The following is a 21,511-nucleotide window of genomic DNA, read 5'->3' as shown; positions in this document are numbered from 1 at the left end:
GGTGACCGCGGGGCGTCTCCTTTTACCTGTGTGAACCGTTTCATCGCTGGAGGGGAGGAGGATCAGGTGGCGAGTGAGGATGGCGGGACGGCGAGCCTGTCCGCGCCTTACCGTCCGTCATAATTTGAAAAAGGACTTGACTGACTCTCTCTCTCTCTCTCTCTCTCTCTCTCTCTCTCTCTCTCTCTGGATCAGCCCCCATAATGCGGTCACAACTCGCTCAAAGAGATGCCGCCAAGATCTGTTCTCCACACCCCGCTGCTCAATATATTCCCGTGCCAGCGTTCATGACCTTACCCACCTCACCTCACCCACTCACCCACGTCGCCCACCCCGCAGACCGCCCATTTCACACACCGACACACACACAGGACACCCGCGTCGCCTCTCACTCACTCAGACTTCACCTTCCCTTGCCTATAGCGAAGAAGGAATAGACGAAAAAAGTTGCGGAAATAATTACTCATACACACAAGGACTTCGCCTCCTCTTCCTCCTTCTCCTTCTACTTCAGTGTTACGACATCTCGAAACGCATACCATTAATCCTTTGTGGTGAGTGACAGGGATGGCTGACAGGGTGACTGACAGGGGTAAGTGACATGGTGGCTGACGGGTGAGGGGCCAGATCACCTGTGGCCAAAGGTGATGATTTCCATTGAGACTGGAAGGATTGACCAAACACGGGCTGCCGCGGACGTGGTGTCTGGCGTGGCGTGGAGTGTGAGGCAAGGTAGCCACAGCCAGCCAGCCACAGTCACAGCCACAGCCAGCTAGTCCCAGCCAGCCAGCCACAGCCAGCCAGCCACCAGGCCTACTCTCCCTCTGTTCGTACCCTCAGCCCATTGACGCAACACTGAAATAAACTCGTCAGTCGTCACGCCCTCCCCTCCCCTCCCCCCCGGCAGCTCGACAACATGACCTCACTGATCTAAATAGGAGAAGGCGAGGCGATAATAGCGTATGGTGAAACACTATAATAAACGCATCGAGGCGCCGGGAACGCGTCGATCTGACCGAAAGGATACGAGACACAAACGAAGCGAGGGGAAAATATGTGTGAGAGGCTGGCGCGCGGCCGCGACACCACTACCACCACCACCACCACCACGCGACTCACCGGCGCCTGTAAGACTCCACCCACCACCGTCGCCACGTGACTCACAACCTCACGCCACCACTAAACCTATTACGGCCGCCACCCCGCCACCCCACCGCATGGGAAACACACCCGCCGCGGCAGGGAAACCAGGCCCAGGGAAACACGGCAGGACGGTTTCCGCCAACCTGGTCACGTCGCAGGTGTGGAACCCAGGGACTCGATGCCGCCGTGCCCGCGCCGCCACAGTGTTGCCAGAGGTTTTGGCCGCGGCCGGGGGGCAGAAAAGGAGGCGATGATGCAAGCAACACTTCTCCCCTTCCCTGCCTCATCCCTCCCCCTCCCCCATCCTCTCCCATTCCCGAGGAGTCACTCACGCCCTCATCGGGATGTTTCCCTGTAAAGACGTCAACACCTGCCTGCAAGGGGACCACACACACACACACACACACACACACACACACACACACACACACACACACACACACACCTATACTTCATTATGACGCAACCTGCCTGCTGTTATACAACAGCAAGGGGAAGACTACGTCACGAGCTATATATATATATATAATATATATATATATATATATATATATATATATATATATATATATATATATATATATATATATATATATATATATATATATCTCAGGGCTTGTCGTGAGTATCATGCAGCAGCAGCAGGGGACGAAGAGGCCACCGGTGCTTGGCCACAGCACGTCGTGAAGTGTGGCCGCGTTGAGTCACGCCGTGATGTGGGTCAAGCGCCGCGGCAGCAGGAAGAAAGAACCGCCATGAAAAATTCCATCCAAGGTAGTTCCTCGAGAGGAATGTAGCGCCGCGGCGCCTGACGCGTGTCCCCGGCGGGGCTGCAGGGCGGCGTGGCCACGCGTCTTGACTTTCTCACAAGTCAACACCATGACTTGAGGAACTGTGAGGACGCATTTCCGGGGAAGTACAGGGCAAAGGAGTCCCACAGTCCCAGATGTGGAGTCTATTGACCTCCCGGGGACGCCGGCGCGGCCTCCAGGATCCGGCGAGCAGCCTTCAGGTGAGACAACTCCTGCCCGGCTCCGTATCGGGTGTTGGACTGGCGCCTCGCTCGCTGCGCCTCGCTCCGTCTGTCTCCACCTGTCCGCCGGGCCGAGGGTGAGGCGGCGGGGCGCTCGGGAAGTCACTTGTTGGTGCACAGGTGTGGCCGGGAAGGGAGGAGGGCGAGACGGGGGCGGGGCGAGTCCTGGGTCAGGTTAGTGAAGGTCACGGTGTCAACATAGGTTAGGTAGAATCCTGCCAGTGGCTCCACAAATGGTGTTGGAGGCGCCAGGCCGGTGAGGGTCGTGCATACCCTTGTCTCGACTGCCCGTGTCCTCCCTCCCTCGCTCTCACCTCCCCCTCAGGCTCCTTCTTCTCTTCCTTCTCTTGCTCCTGCCCCTTCTCCTTCTTTTCCTCTTTGTACCCTTTGTCGCTCTATCACAACTTGACATTCTCAAACTGTCAGACGGCAAAACTTCCGCCAACTTTAGCTCTTTCAGTCTCGGGGAGTGAGTGAAGTCCCCGCCGCCTTGCCAGGGCTCTCTGTGCCTTAACCTGAACGTCTTTGCCTTAACCTGAAGCTGCAGGGCGAGGCGAGGCGAGGCAGGGGCGGTGTCTGTCTCTTCCCTTCGTCCTTCACTTATCTTTCGTTTATCATTTAATGGGGAGGAAAAGGGAAGTGATCATAGAGGAAGGAAAGAAGAAGAGGAGGAGGAGGAGGAGGAGGAGGAGGAGGAGGAGGAGGAGGCTGCATTTTACAAACCTTGAGCCCACACGTCAGCCAACGCTCCACCACGTCCTCTCTCCTGCTCTCTGTGCGCCTGTCTCTCTGTGCCTCGCCTCCTGTGCCTCGTGAATGGAAGAGAGGTGCCGCGCTCTCGTCCCCACCTTACTGGAAACTATGAATGGTGCACAGCTCTCAGCACCACCACCACCACAGCCACCGAGAGAAGCGTCCTGGCTCTCTCTCTCTCTCTCTCTCTCTCTCTCTCTCTTCTCTCTCTCTCTCATCTCTCTCTCTCTGACCGTCATCCGTTCCCCCTCTCTCTCTCTCCCTCTTCCTTCCTCGCCTTTCTCTCGCCGCCTCACCCCAGCTTCCATCACATGCCTGACAACCGCCCCTCCTCACACGTCACATAACTGGGCGTCACATGTTACGACGACAAGTTAATGGATTGTATTTCCCCACCTTCTCTGACCTAACCTAACCTAACCTGACAAAACCTGACCTGACCTAACGTAACTTAATCTAACCTAACGTAACCGGAGGGGGAAGCAGACAGATGGCATTTCTTCAGTTGTTCAAGGACTGACGAAACGGGAAGGAGTAAAGGTGCCCTGACCAACAAGGCGAGGTTAGCGAGATCATATTGTTACGGGAGGAGGAGGAGGAGGAGGAGGAGAGGTAAGGGGAAGGGGCGGGGGCGAAGAAGGGGGCAGTCTTACGGGTCAATGTCCGATGGGAGATAAAGGGAAACGTGGCCAAGACAGTGAGGTGTTTAGGGGAGGTGAAAATATAAACCCTTTATTTTCCTTTCCACCGCGGCCACGCCCAGCCTGACGGGCAGCCTGAAGGGACGGCGTGCTTTGAGGGCGTTAGGATTTCCTCTTTGGGCATTCCACTCAGGAGGAAGAGGAGGAGGAAGAGTGTACCATTCACTATTAAAGGTCTCGGGTTTGTCTTCCTGAGCGCTGAAAAGGTTGTAAAAATAATGTTTCTGTTGCCTGCGTTTGAACCTTGGATGTGATGATGCTCTCTCTCTCTCTCTCTCTCTCTCTCTCTCTCTCTCTCTCCTCTCTCTCTCTCTCCTCTCTCCTCTCTCTCTCTCTCTCTCTCTCTCTCTCTCGTACACAAACACCACCAACACAGCATGTCCTTCCACGGTTTGTTTACGAACCACAGCCACTCACTACAGCTACCCCTCCTACTCTCTCTCTCTCTCTCTCTCTCTCTCTCTCTCTCTCTCTCTCTCTCTCTCTCTCTCTCTCTCTCTCTCTCAACAACCTCTCCACTCTTATCTCGCCCCGCTGAATTTACGACGCATTCCGCATAACACTCTTCACAACACCAGTTCACTATTTACATTCCACCACCACCACTACCACCACAGTTCGCCGCCTACCTGCCGTTATTGCTACTACCTGGCGGGGCTCAGAGTACAGGTGTGGATGGCTGCCTCCGCCCCACGCGCCCCTCATCCCGTCCCCCGCCCACGTACGGCCAGATGGACCAGCCTTTGCATTCACAGCCTCCCCCCAGCATGCCCTAAGCGGGAGGACTCCTGCAAACACCCTCTACTTCTGCCGAGATCTGTCTGTTGTGTTGCATAAACGCCTCTCTCTCTCTCTCTCTCTCTCTCTCTCTCTCTCTCTCTCTCTCTCTCTCTCTCTCTCTCTCTCTCTCTCTCTCGGCGTGATGGCGGTTGTGGTAGTGGTCTACAACAACAGCAGTAACAACAACAATAACAACAACAACAACAACAACAACAACAACAACAACAACAACAACTACTACTACTACTACTATTACTACTACTACTACTACTACTATTACTACTACTACAATACAATGCCTTCTTCTTCTTCTTCTTCCTCTTCTTCTTCTGTTGCTAATAGTCTTGTGAAAGTGTTGCTGTTGTTGTTGTTATTATTGTTGTTTGTGTTGTTGTTGTGGTAATGGTGGTGGTGGTGTTTTGTTGTTGGTGGTGGTGGTGATGCTTGTGTGTGTGTGTGTGTGTGTGTGTGTGTGTGTGTGTGTGTGTGTGTGTGTGTGTGTGTGTGTGTGTGTGTGTGTGTGTGTGTGTGTGTGATGATATGATACGATACAAGACGAGACAGACAAACAGAAACACATTCAGACATCCCAGCCAACCAAAAACACAACAAACAAACAGACGAACACGTTGAACGAGACATCAATAACTGTAGAAAGTAAATAAATAAAGGAATAAAAAAGTAAATAAACAAATAAAATGTAATAGTGAAGTCACACTTTTAGTATTTGGTTAGGAAGGAAAATTCCATTGAGGATGAGGAGGAGGAGGAGGAGGAGGAGGAGGAGGAGGAGGAGGAGGAGGAGGAGGAGGAGGAGGAGGAGGAGGAGAAAGAAAAAAAGACGGTGACTTTCGCTAAATGAATCTTGAAAAAAAGTGAAAATAAATAAAATCTCAAATCCCACACAACAGACACACGAACTTAAAGGAAAAACAAACAAATAGACAGAATAACAGGCAAGTGAGGAGACAGACAACAAACAAACCAACGAACTAACAAGGAAAACAAACACAACATACGACACTCAACAAGAAGGCAGACAAACAGTATGAAACAATAAAACAAAAAAGAATCAGACAGACAGACAGACAGACAGACAGATAGACAGACAGACAGACAATAATAACCATCAGATGATTGACAGAATGATCATTTTGAAAGTACGTGAGGTGAACTAGAAAAAAAAATAAATAAATAAAAATAAAATGAAATAAATAAATAAATAAATAGATAAATAAGCGAAAAACAACAACAACAACAACAACAACAACAACAACAAACACATGAATAACAGACACACACACACACACACACACACACACACACACACACACACACACACACACACAAATGCACAAACAGACAAACGATAATAAGTTTGGAAAATTTAGTGGAATGTTCAGTTTGAGAGCCAGTGAAGTGTGAATCATAACAAAAACAAAACAAAAACAAACTGATACATGATATAACAACAATACTCTGAGAAAAATTTTAAACCTTCGCTCACTGAGAAAAAAGAAAAAAAATCACATACACTCACACACAAGAATTCTGCATCATCGAGAGAGAGAGAGAGAGAGAGAGAGAGAGAGAGAGAGAGAGAGAGAGAGAGAGAGAGAGAGAGAGAGAGAGAGAGAGAGAGAGAGAGAGAGAGAGAGAGAGAGAGACCCACGAAAACCAAATTAATAATCTCTTTGGCTTTTGAAAATAATCCTAATGAAAGAATAGTAGTAGTAGTAGTAGTAGTAGTAGTAGTAGTAGTAGTAGTAGTAGTAGTAGCAGCTGTTGTTGTTTATGTTGTTATTGCTATCCTCCTCCTCCTCCTCTCCTCCTCCACTTTCTCCTTCTTCTATCTCTTCCTCTCCCTCCATCTCCTCTTCCTCCCCCTCTTCTCCTCCAAACACGACATAAATCAGATACGTAATGTCTCTCGTGCACCACATAAGAAGAAGAAGAAGAAAAAATAAATAAATACCCCAAAAAAGAAAAAAAAACATAAGCAGAAGCCAAAAGATGTCGTCACCTCCTAAATGATAAAAAAAAAAATAAAAATAAATAAATAAATAAAAAATAAAGAAATCCATAATAAGCCAAGAATTAAACCACCACCACCACCACCACCACCACCACTTAATGCAAAATACTGATAATAATAATAATAATAATAATAATAATAATAATAATAATAATAATAATAATAATAAAGACCCAAGTAGTAAAAGTTAAGCAAATACATAAAATGCAAGACTACACGTGATCTGGTAATTAGACAAGTGTGTGTGTGTGTGTGTGTGTGTGTGTGTGTGTGTGTGTGTGTGTGTGTGTGTGTGTGTGTGTGTGTGTGTGTGTGTGTGTGTGTGTGTGTGTGTGTGTGTGTGTGTGTGTGTGTGTGTGTGTGTGTGTGTGTGTACTTCAGGCCAGCAGCAGAAGCACCACGCGTTGATAAGAGGTTACAAAAAAAGTATATAAAAAAAGTATTAAAGACGAGAGCCAGTTAGCAAGATCAGCAATTGGTCTCACGGATTGCAAGACGAGGACGAGACAAGGTTTGCTCTGTTGATCCAAAAGCAAGTAGTGGTAACTGAAGAAGAAGATGATAGGGGAGGAGGAGGAGGAGAAGGAGAAGAAGAGAAGGAGGAGAAGGAGGAGGAGGAAGAGGAAGAGGAAGAGGAGGTTAACAAGAACAAGAAATAGAGAATACTAATAAAATGAGAGAAAAAAAAAGTAGAACAGGAAGGAAAATGTTGATGATACGAAGAAAAGCTAAGAAAAAAATAAACATAACATAAAATGTAGAATAAACAGGAAATATAAAGAGAGAGAGAGAGAGAGAGAGAGAGAGAGAGAGAGAGAGAGAGAGAGAGAGAGAGAGAGAGAGAGAGAGAGAGAGAGATTTCAGAAACATAAGAGGAGAAGAAAGAAACAAAGAACAGAAACACAAACAGATCGGATTAAAGGAAGCTACAGTCTTTACCTACTTTACCACCACCACCACCACCACCACCACTACCTCCCCTGTCTATGCAACCGCCTCTTTCAACGCTCCGCCCTTTGGTTTCACTTTCCGCGGTGGCGCTTCAACGTTGGGCCGCGTAATTCATCCCTGACGAAGAAATTGGCTTGCATTGTTCGCTGGTCAGTAGATCCCATTCACAGAGGCGAGGCACTCAAAACACGCGTCTGTCTGAGCGAGACGTCACGATTCATCCCAAGCTTCTCCTGTTGAGGGTTTGAATCACTCGGAGCTTCTACTGACCCTCCCTCGACTCAGCCTGGCAGTTCTCCTGTTTCTTACTGCTGTCAAGTTCCTTATTCTTACCTCGCCTCGCCTCTCCTTGCCTTGTCTTGTCTTATCCTTGACCTAATCTAACTTTAACTTTAATCTAACCTAACCTAACCATATCTTAACGTAACCTTAGCCTAAACTACTCGAAACTTAATCTTAACCTAACCTAACCTATCATCTATAACCTAACTTAACCTATAACCTAACCTATCATCTATAACCTAACTTAACCTATAACCTAACCTAACCTAACTTGTCTCATTGCTTACTTTTTGGTTCTTTTCTTCATTTTTATTCATCATGCTATTCCTCTTTTTTATTTTATTTTCTTGTAATTTTCTTTATTATTTTTCGTATTCTCTCTCTCTCTCTCTCTCTCTCTCTCTCTCTCTCTCTCTCTCTCTCTCTCTCTCTCTGTGTGTGTGTGTGTGTGTGTGTGTGTGTGTGTGTGTGTGTGTGTGTGTGTGTGTGTGTGTGTGTGTGTGTGTTTGAAGCAGGTTTTTTATTTTCCTTCCTTTTTCTTATCTTCTTTTCTTTCTCCTCCTTCTCGTTCTTCTTTCTTTTGTTTCTCTGTGACTGAGGCAAGTAAAATTTTCGTCTTCCTTCTTACTCTTCTTGTTCTTCTTCGCTTCCTCCTCCTCATCATCTCTTTTTTTTTAATTCCTTGCTTCTTCTTTTACTAAAATATTTTCCTTCTCCTCCTCTTCCTCCTCTCTTCAGTGCAATCGTTCACCTAATTAACCTCCTCCTCCTTCTCCTCCTCTTCTTCTTCTCCTCCTCCTCCTCCTCCTCCTCCTCTTCTTCTCCTCCTCCTCCTCCTCTTCTTCTCCTTCTCCTCCTCCTCCTACTCTCCCACCCTCCCTTCTTTTTCTAAATGGCGAATGAATCAAAAACTTTAAATAACTTGCAACAAAAGTAAACAAACAGAAACTTGAGGATGAGTCTTGCCGCTGTTTTTACCCGGAGCTCATCACCATCACCGTCACCATCATCATCACCATCACCATCATCAACATCATCATCACCATCATCAGCCTGCCGGACTCTAGTATCCAGTAATTAAAAGATGAGTAATGAAGTGAGTCAGAATATTTTCCTTCTTTTTATTTTTTATTTTTTATTACTAAATGAGACGATGGTCAAAATAAAATAAAAAAAATATGTTTGTTTGGCTTTTAAGAGAGAGAGAGAGAGAGAGAGAGAGAGAGAGAGAGAGAGAGAGAGAGAGAGAGAGAGAGAGAGAGAGAGAGAGAGAGAGAGATAGGTTGGAAAGGGGATCAGGAGTGGCGCCAATAAGGAGGAGGAGGAGGAGGAGGAGGAGGAGGAGGAGGAGGAGGAGGAGGAGGAGGAGGAGGAGGAGGAGGAGGAGGAGGAGGAGAAGTGGCGGGGACTTTGGGAAGGAGGGATGTCTTGCTTGAGTGGAGGAGGCACATTATTCCCCTCCTTCCCCTCGATCTGGAGTTGATGGGAAGGAAGGAGTGAGGAAAGTGGGAAGTCATGGAGAAGGGCAGAGAACACAGGAGAAACACAAGGAACACAAAGGCAGAACAAGAGGCATCATCAGACCTCTTGTCCCATGTTACGTTACAGTATCGAATATAGAGAACAAGAATAAAAACAAGAGGAAATAACAGTAAGAGAGAAACTGAAGAAAGAAAGAACAAGAAGGAACAGAGAAAAGTTTAATAAGTGAAGGGAATTCAAAGAATCTAACTAATGAAAAAAATGTAAACAGTAATGGAAAATCTAGAGAGAGAGAGAGAGAGAGAGAGAGAGAGAGAGAGAGAGAGAGAGAGAGAGAGAGAGAGAGAGAGAGAGAGAGAGAGAGACTTCCGGTTAGTTCACGCAAGATTCTGCGGAAAAGATTTAAAATAACTTTTCTTTAGACTCTCTCTCTCTCTCTCTCTCTCTCTCTCTCTCTCTCTCTCTCTCTCTCTCTCTCTCTCTCTCTCATTTGCATAAAACAGTTTTGGTTTTGTCGCCGTAAAAGATAAAGAACTTGCATAATTTTCTTAAAGAGCAAAAACATTCCTCGCCACCTCCACCACCACCACCATCGCCACCACCACCACCACCACCAACAACAACAACAACAACAACAACAAAACAAATCAAAGTGACTCCATTCAAAACAAACAAAAAACTATGAAAACAGAAAGAGAGAGAGAGAGAGAGAGAGAGAGAGAGAGAGAGAGAGAGAGAGAGAGAGAGAGAGAGAGAGAGAGAGAGAGAGAGCAGTGTATCTTTAACAAATTACAGAAGTTCAAGGGCAAAGGACTAAAAAGAATCAAGTTGAAGAGATCGAATCCTAAAGACAAGTCAGATTAAACGTTTGGATCCCTTCCCTCTTAGGATCTGAGGGGAGAGAGGGAGAGGGAAAGAGAGAGAGGGAGAGAGAGGGGAGAGGGAAGCAAGGACTTGACTATAGAGTAGAAGTGAGGGAGAAGGAAGAGGACGAGACGAGGGGGAGGCGAGGGGAGGGAGAAGGGGGAGAGGGGAGCGCTATTGTTAATGCATCTAGAAGGTTGTGGAGAGAGTTTTGTGGAGAGGGGGAGGGATGCAAGAGGGGGGCAGTAAGGAAAGGTGTGTGTGTGTGTGTGTGTGTGTGTGTGAGGGGAGAAAGTAGGGGAAGGAGGGGGTGAAGGAGGGGTACTGCTATAAAGAGTAAGAAGTGAGAGGAAAGGAAAGGGGAAGGGGGAAGGGGGAGAGAGAGAGAGGGCAACAGAGGCCACGGCATGAAGAATAAGGAGTCAGGGAGGGGAGGGTGAAGATGGGAGGGAGGGAGGAAGGGAAGTGAGATGGGAAGGGAAGGGGGAGGGGTCGTGGAGGCTGCAGGAGGTACGGGGAGGGCGGGAAGGAGAGGGAGGGGGAAGCTGACCCTGCGTAGCCTGCACATCTCCCCTCTCCCCTCCCCTCAATCTCTTTTGACGCAGTTAGCCGTCGCCTGGTGGTCGGGGCAGCGGGGTGGGGAGGGCGAGGGGAGGGATGAGGGAGGGTCAGGGGGGTCAGGGGGACAGCGAGGCGTAAACAACACCATATAGAGGCTCCGCCGCGGCCACATCAAGACGCACACGCATAAACACGCACACATGGACGTTGTGTACACGCCGAGACACGCCACACCCCATTAAGCCCCGGGCGGGAGGGGGAGGGGGAAGGGGGCGGCGCCAGGGCGAGGGAGGGGAGGCTGGCGTCGCCCTGCCCGTCGCCACCACCATAGCCGTCGCCCCCATAAAATTGATGGCAGGTCTTGGCAGCGCCCCGGAGGGAGTAACGCGGCCTTTCTACGGCGACGGCCGCGGCGGCGACATCCTGGCGGCGATGTCACTCTGGCCCTTCGCCGCTGACACGCCGCCACCGCCGCTGCCGCCGCCGCCGCCCGCTACCTGTCTGTCTCGTGCCACGTGTGGCGCCGCCCCCCGTCCCCCCTTCGCCGCAGCACCAAAACAAGATCATGTTCAAACAACATATGCGGGAAAAATAAGATGTGGCATTTCACACCCCCAGGGGCGGCGGGGCGAAGCAGGGGCGCGGGTGGCGGAGTTGAGGCGGCGTCTCTTGGCAGGGAGCTGACCCCGGCTGGCGCCAGCGTTAAGGCCGCCCCTACGTGAATGAGACAACAACTTACTGGAGCCAAGTGGCATTCCTCCGCCAGGCCGCACCGCACTCCCCCGGCGACCCACTGACGCCACCGCCGCGCCGCGCACCGCCGCACCGCCTCCCCCTCCCGCCTCGACCACCGGGACGTGGGGGGCGGGGGGCGGAGGGGAGCACAAGGGGAAAAACACGGTAAATAATACGACGCTTCCCACCTTGGCGCCATCCCGCCCGATCACCTCCATGATTAACACTGGGGACGCCTGTACCTTGACGCGGCCTCGCCTCGCCCGCCTCACCTGCCGCTCTCACCTGCAGCCTCTGGAGCGCGGGGCGGGATGGGCAGGATGCAGCGGGGGACGGACAGGATAATGTAGCAATAAGACATGAGAGAGAAGAAATCTAGTGAACGTAATATTTTGAACATTTAAGATATCGTTATTCAAATGAAAGTAAGTTTTCATGATGTAAGAATAAGACAATATAGCGCAGAGGAGAGATCATGTCAACTTCTGATAATGTAAGAAGAAACAGTGAGCAGTGAAGAAATCCAGTGAAGCTAAGTATAGATAGATAATTTGAGGATAAGACACTAAGTAGGAATAAATACATTTTGGGTAAGTTTCGCTTCAAAAGGGCGGGGTGTGGCTGCCTGTCAGTGTGGCTGCGGTTGTGTCTGCATGTCTCTCTGTGTGTGTGTGTGTGTGTGTGTGTGTGTGTGTGTGTGTGTGTGTGTGTGTGTGCTGGACTGTCCGTGTGGCTGCGGTGTGGTGCAAGCATAACAAGGCGTCAGTCTCCAGTCTGTTTAGGCACCAGCAGGACCTGACGGCGGCGGTGACTCCCTAAGGGTCTTCTCCTGCCCCTCCCCGCTGCCTCGTGCCTTTGTTGCCTGTGTTGCCTCGGTAAACACAACCTTCAAACACTCGACCAGGGAAAAAAACAAGGAAACCTTATCTCAGCCCTCTCAGCTATGACATGGAAGGAGGCGAGGCAGGTTTGGCTAAACATTTCTTAAATACCAACCAACCAGATTAACAAAACAGGTTCCGACGTCGAGAGAAAAAGAGAGAGAAAGACACGCGTGCATTGGTTTGTGTTGCTTTGCTTGCGCCGTGTCACCACCGCCACCCACCCATCCAGCTACGTTACAGCGACCCACTCATGAATTTTCCCGCTGAGTCTCTGTGTCACGTGGGGAGAGGACGAGGGGAGGTGGGGAGCTTACCTAGGGAGGGGAGACGGGGAGAAGGGAAGGTAACATGGGGAGAGGACACGGGGTGATTAGGGTGTGTAGGTGCAAGGGAGGGACAAAGGGAGAAATGGAGCCATGGAGACTGGAGGGAGTGGCCGAGACGAGGGGAGGTAACATAGGGAGGTGACGTGTGGTGACGAAGGGAGACGAGGAAGAGTGAAGGAAAGGGAGACGAGGAACAAAGAGAGAGAGAGAGGGGAAAGAGGAAAAGAGGAAGCATAACATAGGAAACTGATGTATGCTGACGAAGGGAGACCAAGGAGGGGATTGAAGGGAAGGGAAACAAAGGAAAGAGAGTCGTGTTAGTGACGTGGAAAGGTTAGAGTGACGAGTGTGTCTCCGCCAGACCATCACGACCCTGCAGGAGCTGAGAGGCTTTTGCGAGGCGCCTCCTACTGGGGTGAAATATATTAATCTTCCAAATATTTAAGTCATCTCTCCCTCTCTATCTCCTTTCTTCTCTTCTCTTCCTTCGTTTCTTCGTGTCTTTGTCTCTTCTTCCTTCTCTCTTTCGTTCTCTCCGTCACTCATTTCTTCTTTCTCTTTCTCCCATTTGCTCTCTCCTTTCTTTCATTTCCTTCTCCTTTTATTTATCTTATCCTCCTTCCCCCTCCTTCCTTCTTTCGCTCTCTCTGACTCATTTCTTCCCTCTTTCTCTTTCTCCTTCCTTTACAGTTTATTTTACTTTTTCCTTTTTTGTCCTCCCTTTTCTCCCTTCTCTTCTCTTCTTTTCATATTCTCTATCCTTTTTTTACTTCTTTTCTCTGATTCCTCTTCGCCCTTTTCTTTCTCACCACTTTATCACCTTATTTTCTTCCTTCTCTTTCTTCCTCCTTTCCCTTCTCACTCTTTTCTGCATCCTGTTTTCTTATTCTTCTTCATAACACACTTTGCAACTAATCTACATTCTTATTTTGTTTTGTATATAGGCATTCTTTTCATCACACACTCACACACACACACAAAAACACACACACACACACACACACACACACAGTCATAAGCTCATGTGTACGAAATAGAGTCGCTGTGCACGGCTTATGTACACATGTCCTTTGTTTTCATGTGGTTGTCTCTCAAAAGTCGTTCAGAGGGGTAAGTCGTGGTTGGATTCTGGTCGTGTCCTCAGCCGGTCCTCGGGTCGTCAAAATGCGCAGTGTCGATCTCCACTTGCGCGTTTGATGAATGCTCCTTGTTTTTCTGCTTTTATTTATTTATTTATTTTTATTTATTTTTTTCCATCCAGTTGGGAAAAAAAATGTTTAAATGTTCTAATCTCTCAGTCTTTTTTTTTTTATCTCTGTAGTTAATATTTTTTTCTTTAAGTTATAATTTTTTTGGTTTTCTTGTTGTTTTTGCTGTAATTGTTGATGCTGCTACTACTACTGCTACTACTACTACTTCTACTCTGCACGTACTGATTAAAGCCCTGTTGACACCACCACTACTACAATCACTCATATTACCACCACCACCACCACCACCACCACTACCACATTTGCCTGTCGCGTGTCGCCAGGCCATGTCCTCGTGGGTGTGTCGCCTGCCACCGCGGCGCCCCAAGGCCACGCCAGGCGACACATCAAACAGTTACTAATTGCAGGTTGAGGAGTCACCCAGCCAGCCTTTTTCCTTCCCGTCGACACCTTCTTCATCCCTCGACCTTCAACTCTCACTAACTGTCTTTCTCTACCCATCTTCTTGCTAATTCTCCACTATCTCCTTCACCCTTCAACTTTAATCTCTATCCACCTTCTTCATTCATCCACTTTTCTTTTTTTCCACTTCCCTCTTCGTCTCTCTATCTCTTCCTATCATCCTCTGCCTTCTTCTGCTTCCCATTTGTTTCATCAGCATCATCATCATTGTCTTTCCTTCCTTCTCTCCTCATTATCTGCCTTCCTCCATCCCTTTCTCTACCTCCTCCACCCTTCCACTGCCTCCACTGCAATCGCCACGCAGGTAAGCACTGTGTCTCAAGGCCGCATACACACACACACACACACACACACACACACACACACACACACACACACACACACACACACAACCAATTATCTAACACATACACACACACGGCACTTACATTCATCCTGCAACACACACACACACACACACACACACACACACACACACACACACACACACACACACACACACACACACACACATACACACACAAAAACTAAAGATTCAAGGTTATTATGCCTAATGTTGTGTGTACTTGTTGACACACTCGCTCACACATACACAGATCCCAGGTGGAGGAGGAGGAGGAGGAGGAGGAGGAGGAGGAGGAGGAGGAAGGTCGGTCAGTAGGACACCTTATCTCCAAGCTCTCACGTCCGTCGCCTTGCCAACCAAACCTTAAGAATTGCTTGGTAAATGTCCTCTTTTGATCGTCCCCTTCTGATAACCTCTTTTCTTCTCATTCCTCCGATTACTAACCTCATTCTCCACCATTCCATCTCGTTTTTAACATTTATTCTGTTTATTTATTTTTTTTACGGGGGTTTAATAAAATATATTACTTCTTAAATATAACCTCTTTTCCTCTTATTCCTCGATTAATAACCTTATTTTCGCCGCTTTACCTCTTTTCAATATATTTAGCCTCTGTTTAATCCTGTTTTTCTACCGAGTTTCTAGTAAAATATCTCCTACTTCTTAAATTTAACCTCTTTTCCTCTTATTCCTCCGATTAATAACCGCCGTTTTACCTCTTTTCAATATATTTGGCTTCTGTTTAATCTTGTTTCTACGGAGTTTGACTAATATATCTCTTACGTCTTAAATATAACCTCCTTTCCTCTCATTCCTCCAAATACTAACCTCATTTTCGCTTCTGTTCAATCCTGTTTTCCTACTGAGTTTCCAATAAAATATTTCTTACCTCTTGTTATTCCAATTACTTCACTTCTTTTTTTTACAGATTCTCCTATTTTATTATTTATCTTTTTTACTCTTTTTTCGAGTAACGTTCTGGTTCAAACTTGTCTCTCTTTATTTCCAAACCTGTTTTTCGCTTTTTTTTCTATCAGGTTCTAATTTAACATTTCTCTCTGCTCTAATTTCTCAATAAACAATTATTTTTTTTCATTCCTCCGGTTATTCTATCTCATCTTCAGGAGTTCCCATCATTTAACCTGTTTTTCGGCTTTTCTTCCACCAGATTCTAGTTCAAAATCAATCTCTGCAGTAATTCCTCAATTGATAACACTTCGACGTGGAACGAGACGACAGTTGTAACTTTTCCTTCAGCCGTAAGAGAGAGAGAGAGAGAGAGAGAGAGAGAGAGAGAGAGAGAGAGAGAGAGAGAGAGAGAGAGAGAGAGAGAGAGAGAGAGAGAGAGAGTAACGTGAGATGAAAAGGAAAACAAAACAGAACAAAAATAGAAAGGAAAACTCAGACTAAAACAAGAGAGAGAGAGAGAGAGAGAGAGAGAGAGAGAGAGAGAGAGAGAGAGAGAGAGAGAGAGAGAGAGAGAGAGAGAGAGAGAGAGAGAGGAAGTCGTGTCTACGCTAGAAATGACATGCCAGCCACTCAAGGCAACTCAAAAAACTGACATGACCAAGAATAGCTTACCTTGCGTCGCTAGTCTCACCCCCCAACCCCTCTCTTCCACGCCCCTCTCCCCCCTGCCGCCCACATCCACGCCCCTCCCAGCCCCCGAGCATGACCGAGACTTAAACGGCGCAGGAAGGGCAAGGTCGCGTGTGGAGTGCGGTTGGTTACTTCACATACTTTCAAGAGGGAGGTGAGATGCTTGAGAGAGAGAGAGAGAGAGAGAGAGAGAGAGAGAGAGAGAGAGAGAGAGAGAGAGAGAGAGAGAGAGAGAGAGAGAGAGAGAGAGAGAGAGAGAGAGAGAGAGAGAGAGAAGGAAGTGTGAGGAATGCGGGAGGGTGAAGGAAGGTTGCGATGAATAGAAAGAGAAAAGACAGAGGAATGAGAGAGAGAGAGAGAGAGAGAGAGAGAGAGAGAGAGAGAGAGAGAGAGAGAGAGAGAGAGAGAGAGAGAGAGAGAGAGAGAGAGAGAGAGAGAGGAATGAATGAAAATAAAGAGATTAAGCGGATGAACTAATGACGATCTGTTTATGGGAGAGGAAATGAAGATGATGACTGAGGAATAAGAGAGACAGTGAGTTTGAGGAAGAGAGGGAGAGTAAGAAAAGGAGATAAGGATGTCTGTGGAATAAATTGAAGGAGTAAAGAAGACGTGATATTAAGGAACGTGAAGGAGGAAAAAGGAAGATTTTACAAGAGAGAGAGAGAGAGAGAGAGAGAGAGAGAGAGAGAGAGAGAGAGAGAGAGAGAGAGAGAGAGAGAGAGAGAGAGAGAGAGAGAGAGAGTTCAGTAAAGTAGTAGAAGAGAGGAGAGTGTGAAGGAGGGAGAGGAAGGGAGGGAAGGGAGAGAGGAGGGGTTAAACAGAGAAAAGAGAGAGAAAGAAAGAGAGGGAAGGAGGGAAAGAGATGAGGAGTGTTCGGTAAAGAGGCGGAAGAGAGGAGAGGGTGAGGTGGAGGGAGGAAGGGAAGGGAGGGAAGGGAGAGAGGGAAGGTGGTAAGGGGGAATTATGATAGTGGCTGGCGCCTCCTCCCCTCCTTCGCGCACCGGAAATATTGTTGAGTAGCGCCACAATTCCCAAACACGCGCGTCGTTCAGCGGACTGCGAGTAACGGAGGCATTCCAGCGTCACCCCCCGACGACCTCTCAACGCCAGGTTCCCGGGACTGAGAGGTGAAGCGGTGCGTTGCGTTGAATTGCGATGTTTTTTGTTTGTTTTTTGTGTTTTGTTTTCCTCGTGTGTGTTGTTGTGTGTGTGTGTTTGTGTGTGTTTGCTGTTTTGCCTGTGTTTTGTGTACGTTTTGTGTTTTGTGTGTGTCGTTTTTGTGTTACTTTGCGTGTGCTGTTTTCGTTTGAGTTGTTTTTGTGTTTGTTTGTGTTGTTTTTTTTTATTTTGTTGTTTTATGTTTGGAAAAGCTGTGTTGAGTTTTTCTTATTTTTTTTTTTACAGTGCGTTGATTTGTTTTACGTTGTGCATAATAGTTGCGGTGACTTGTGTGTGTGTTTTTTTGTGTGTTGTATTTTGTAAGTAACGTTTTTCAATTTAACGTTGTCTTGCGTTGTTTTGTTTTTACGTTATGTTGAGTTCTATTGCGTTGAGTTAAATTGTGTTGTGTTGCCAAAATAAATAAATAATTTCTCTCTCTCTCGCTTTTAAACACAATACTCCTAAAAACTTAACAAAACAAATGAAATACTAAAGATTGCAAGAGAGAGAGAGAGAGAGAGAGAGAGAGAGAGAGAGAGAGAGAGAGAGAGAGAGAGAGAGAGAGAGAGAGAGAGAGAGAGAGAGAGAGAGACAACGAAAGGAAAGGAGAGCAGACACTTTACGAGATGAGGAATGGAATGGTGAGAGAAAAATAACAGGAAGATTTAGGGAAGCGAGGGAAAGGAAGGGAGTGGAGGCGAAATATGAAGGAGGGAAGCTGTAAAAATCCAAGCTTTCTTAGTCCTCTTGCTCCTGTCAGTCCTCGCCCAATGAAAAGTCTCGCAGTAAGGGAAGCATTGTTTTGATTGGCTGCAGGTAAGAAGGGGCCTTTCTGAGAGTATTATGAAACGATCTGCTCTCTCTCTCTCTCTCTCTCTCTCTCTCTCTCTCTCTCTCTCTCTCTCTCTCTCTCTCTCTCTCTCTCTCTCTCTTACCACGGGTATTTTCAAAGGCCACAGAGATGGTTAGCCGGGTTCTCTAAAGTGTTTATCATGTTAATAACGTAGAAATATAGTTAATATGTCACTACAACAGTAAAAACACCCTTAAAAAACATGTGTAACTTATTATAAACCCGTATTCTGAAACACTGAGATGATAAAACCTGGTTCTCTAGTGTTTCTCTTGTTAATAATGTAGAAATCTCGTTAGTCTACCACTAGGGCCGTAAAGAAACACCCTTAAAATCCCATGCAATTTTAACTAGAGCCTCTCGGAAGCATTGGAGGTGCGGCGCAGAAGTGTTTCAGAATATGGTACTGAGTGACGAATGAACGTGAGTCAGTCATTCTGTTGGTGTTCTTGTGTAGCACGTTCACTCCGGCGCGTGGTGATATTAACGTGTTTCCCGGGGTCTTGGTGTGATACAGAGAGAGAGAGAGAGAGAGAGAGAGAGAGAGAGAGAGAGAGAGAGAGAGAGAGAGAGAGAGAGAGAGAGACCAACAACCAGTAGGAGTAGTAGTAGTACTGTACACGCGTCACTAATGGGCGGTGGGGGTGAGAAAGAAACCCCATTTACACCCACCATCCTCCCCTCTCCTCTCCCCTCCCCTTCCCTCTCCCCCTCTCCCCTCGGTGGCGACAGGAAGGCGCCACAAGATTCAAACAATGAGGAAAACAACACCACGGTAGTACGCACACAGACAGACACACAGACAGACAGACAGACAGATGGAGATAGACAGACAGGGAGGAATATTATTAAACTAGAAGAAATCCTGAGAATATTTAGGTCGAGTGTGCATCCTTGTCTGTCTGTCTATTTTCCGCCATTTTTCTTAACACAAACATACATACACCTCATCTCTCACTCTCTCCTCGTTCCTGCTTTCTGATTGGTTAACGCCCGGCCAGTGCAAGCATGTGATTGGCTACCTGAGCAAGTGGTTCACGAGGCGGATTGGCTTACGCAACACCAAACAATACAAGGGTTAATGAAGGTGTGTGTGTGTGTGTGTGTGTGTGTGTGTGTGTGTGTGTGTGTGTGTGTGTGTGTGTGTGTGTGTGTGTGTGTGTGTGTGTGTGCCCTTGTAGTCCTGAGCCCTAAGACGTCATTCACACGTCCTCAGGGGCTGGCCGAGAGAGAGAGAGAGAGAGAGAGAGAGAGAGAGAGAGAGAGAGAGAGAGAGAGAGAGAGAGAGAGAGAGAGAGAGAGAGACGTTATGATGATTAGGAAGCGATAAAGAAGGGTAAAGAGAAGAGAAGAATGGAGGAGAAAGGAGGAAAGGAGAGAGAGAGAGAGAGAGAGAGAGAGAGAGAGAGAGAGAGAGAGAGAGAGAGAGAGAGAGAGAGAGAGAGAGAGAGAGAGAGAGAGAGAGAGAGAGAGAATGATAGGAAGATAGTAACAGAAGGAAACACAGAGAGAAAATAAGAAAGTAATGAAGGAAAGAGAAAAGATAGGCAAGTAATAGATAAAGAAAAAGACACAAGAATAAGAATAAACAAAAAGATTTAGAGAGGCAGAGACAGAGACAGGCAGACAGACACAAACAGACATCCAGCATTACATAAGGCCTCACAGTTTCATAGCTCGTGTATCGCCAGCCACCGTCCGCCTCGCCTCGCCTCGCTCACGTCACGCAGCGTCACGGAGGCAGCGAGGAGCGCCTGATGTTCGCCACCATGAGGGAGACACACAATGGCCAAGGGGATATTTTTTCACGCGTTCCCAGAGTGTGGAGAAGAAACAAAGGCTCAAGTTACTCGGCCCGACCACTTAATACAAAGCCTCAGACTGGCGGGTCCCGTGCGTCTGTGAGGAGCTCTGTGGAATCTCCGTGTCTTGGCCGTTCATGCTCACTCACTCCCCCGGCGAGCTGCATAATGCCAGCCTACATATCACGCGAGTCTCTGTGTGTGTGTGTGTGTGTGTGTGTGTGTGTGTGTGTGTGTGTGTGTGTGTGTGTGTGTGTGTGTGTGTGTGTGAATGCCCCCCGCGCGCACCACAAACACCCACACATACATACACTCCTCCACGCACACACTCCAAAGGGTAAAAGTTCAAAATTCTACGAACCCAGATTGCCTTGCGGGAAAACACTCGCTCCTCGGGTTGTCAGGTTCAGATGAAGGCGTTCGGCTCCTGACAGGCGGCGCTCTGATACCACACGTCATGGGGGATAATATGATCCCTGGGGCGTCCTCCTCGTCCCGCCCCGCCGCTGCCCCGCCTGCAGACCCGACCCCCTCGCCCCGTGCCCCCCCTGCCCCGTGCCCCTCTGTCCGACCGTCACAAGATACACCTTACCACTCCCGGCGTTATGTGAGCGCGGGACACTTATGAGCAAATAGTAAACATAAAAAAAAGATAAAGGCTTTGAAGTTTATGTATATTTAGTCCCTGGCGTTGTTGTCAAGTGAAGGTGGGCGGCGCCGGGCCTCCCTCCACCCCTCTGCCACCTCACCCACGCCCACGCCAAGACCGGTTGGGGGTGGGAGGGAGAGGAGGTTCCGGTGGCAGTGGTGATGGTGGTGGTGGTAATAATGACGCGTGGAGTGTAAAGCAAGGCAGATAAAGATGCAAATGAGGTGCGTAAGAGGGTGCGAACATGAAGTCCTGGTGAATCAGACTAACATGACCCCGAGGCGGAGGTCATCACTGGTACAAATCATGCAACGTGACTCCCAAATCTTTACGAGTTCACATGATTATCCAACCCATCTCTAGGAGGAGGAGGAGGAGGAGGAGGAGGAGGAGGAGGAGGAGGAGGAGGAGGACAGGACAGGACAGGACAGTCACAGCACCACAACGCCACACGCCCCCAACTTGTGTTACTAGCAGACGCCCGTGAGAAGGCAGGCGCGGCGGCACACACACCAATATTCATGTCGGCAGCGCAGACTATCGCTCTCACTGCCCGGCGTGTTTACATCCACGGAATCCATTTGCAAGTATCAGAGAGACGGGATGTGCTTGTGTTTATATTACAAGCTGAATGTGCTGCATGAAGACGTTCAGCTGATAAGGTCACGCAGTCAAGGGCGCCACACACACACACACACACACACACACACACGCTCGCCATCGCCACCACCACCGCCGCCGCCGCCGCCTGAGGCACCATTCATCCGCCGCCTCGCGAGATCTGACCCAAAGCCACAATGTTGTTAAGGTATATTGAGCAAGAACGCCGGACTGAGGGTGTGTGTGTGTGTGTGTGTGTGTGTGTGTGTGTGTGTGTGTGTGTGTGTGTGTGTGT

General features: G+C 48.0%; 1 protein-coding gene and 1 long non-coding RNA gene across 2 annotated transcripts in view; both read right to left on the bottom strand.

Moving 5' to 3' along the window:
* The window catches only part of LOC135112367 (mothers against decapentaplegic homolog 6-like), a 41,632-nt gene that overhangs the window by 10,617 nt on the left and 9,504 nt on the right, over positions 1–21,511 (bottom strand). The gene's annotated exons all lie outside the window — the stretch shown is intronic.
* Positions 6,693–9,767, bottom strand: LOC135112368 (uncharacterized). The gene is made up of 2 exons (XR_010274299.1): positions 7,940–9,767; positions 6,693–7,903 (listed from the first exon to the last, which is right to left on the bottom strand). It is a non-coding gene; the product is annotated as an uncharacterized LOC135112368 (long non-coding RNA).

The sequence above is a fragment of the Scylla paramamosain genome, chromosome 23 (assembly GCF_035594125.1).
Source record: "Scylla paramamosain isolate STU-SP2022 chromosome 23, ASM3559412v1, whole genome shotgun sequence".
NCBI lineage: Eukaryota > Metazoa > Arthropoda > Malacostraca > Decapoda > Portunidae > Scylla > Scylla paramamosain.
Note: the sequence above shows the minus strand (reverse complement) of the source record. Positions and strands in the feature narration are given on the sequence as shown.